A 1,041-nucleotide genomic window follows, 5' to 3' on the forward strand; every position below is an offset into this window, starting at 1 on the left:
GGAGGGGGTAAGTGTTTTACGGCGCTCGCAACGGCATACGGTTATATGAGCGAGTGGGACACACTAACCATTTTCAGGAAATTTTGAATTTTGCCAGGACGACGCCGAAGCCTACTCTCATCGATTTTGGACATCCAAGGGATCTCTAACGTTCGCAACTTTCACGGGACCTCCGAGATTTTTCACACCAGTCCGAGAAGGTTAGGATTAGATCTTTCTTACAAGAAGATCAGGGATGTGGCTGAAAGACAGCAGTAAATTTGCTCCTTTCACATCTTATCTGCTCCCTTACAATTTTGTTCTGTCTTCTGCTTTTTTCTCCACTTTCTGTCCCAACCCCCACACATCTCCCCCCCCCCCCCCCCCCCCCCCCCCCCCCCCCCCCCCACTCTGGGCTCCTGACTCTTTCTGCTGTCTTTCTACTGCTACTCCTTGGCTCCTTCTTACTGCTGTCTTTCCGCCAAACCCCTGATATTATGGTAGGTAAGATCTACGCTTATAGCCTTCTGGGATAAGGGCGAAAAATCTCGAAGGTCCCGTGAAAGTTGCGCTCGTTTAAGATCCCTTGGGGGTCCAAAATCGATATGAGGAGGCTTTGGCCACCACTCGGGCAAATATTTTTTAAAAATCCTACCAACTGAAAATGTTTAATGCGTCCCGCGCGCTCATATGACATTATGCAGTTGCGAGCGCTGTAAAACAGTTACCAAAAATCAAAAAAGAAACCTATGTTTTGTCTAATATACTATTGTATTCTGCTTTGATTATTTTGGTGGGTTTTATGGTGTTTTATAATATTATGTTTTCTTTAAAATATCGTGTTTTGTTTTAAATATTAGATTTATGTTTTGATTTAAATATTACGTTTCGTTTTAGCGTTAAGTTGTCCAGCCAAGCAGAACTCTGTCTGGCCGTCTTGAGGATGTTTTTCCTTTGGCAGAAAAAAAGAAACAAAGAAAAAGGAAAAGCAGATTATTACCCGTCCTGTAATCTTTTTTTAAAAAACAAAATAGGTTTGAGTTTTTCTTTCTTTTTTTTTTT

The 1,041-nt window shown here is 42.1% G+C and overlaps 1 protein-coding gene across 1 annotated transcript in view; it reads left to right on the top strand.

Moving 5' to 3' along the window:
• LOC101855673 (solute carrier family 13 member 5) overlaps positions 1-1,041 on the top strand; it is a gene marked incomplete in the record, with an annotated part of 24,626 nt that overhangs the window by 1,055 nt on the left and 22,530 nt on the right.

The sequence above is a fragment of the Aplysia californica genome, unplaced genomic scaffold (assembly GCF_000002075.1).
Source record: "Aplysia californica isolate F4 #8 unplaced genomic scaffold, AplCal3.0 scaffold00514, whole genome shotgun sequence".
Classification (NCBI taxonomy): Eukaryota; Metazoa; Mollusca; class Gastropoda; order Aplysiida; family Aplysiidae; genus Aplysia; species Aplysia californica.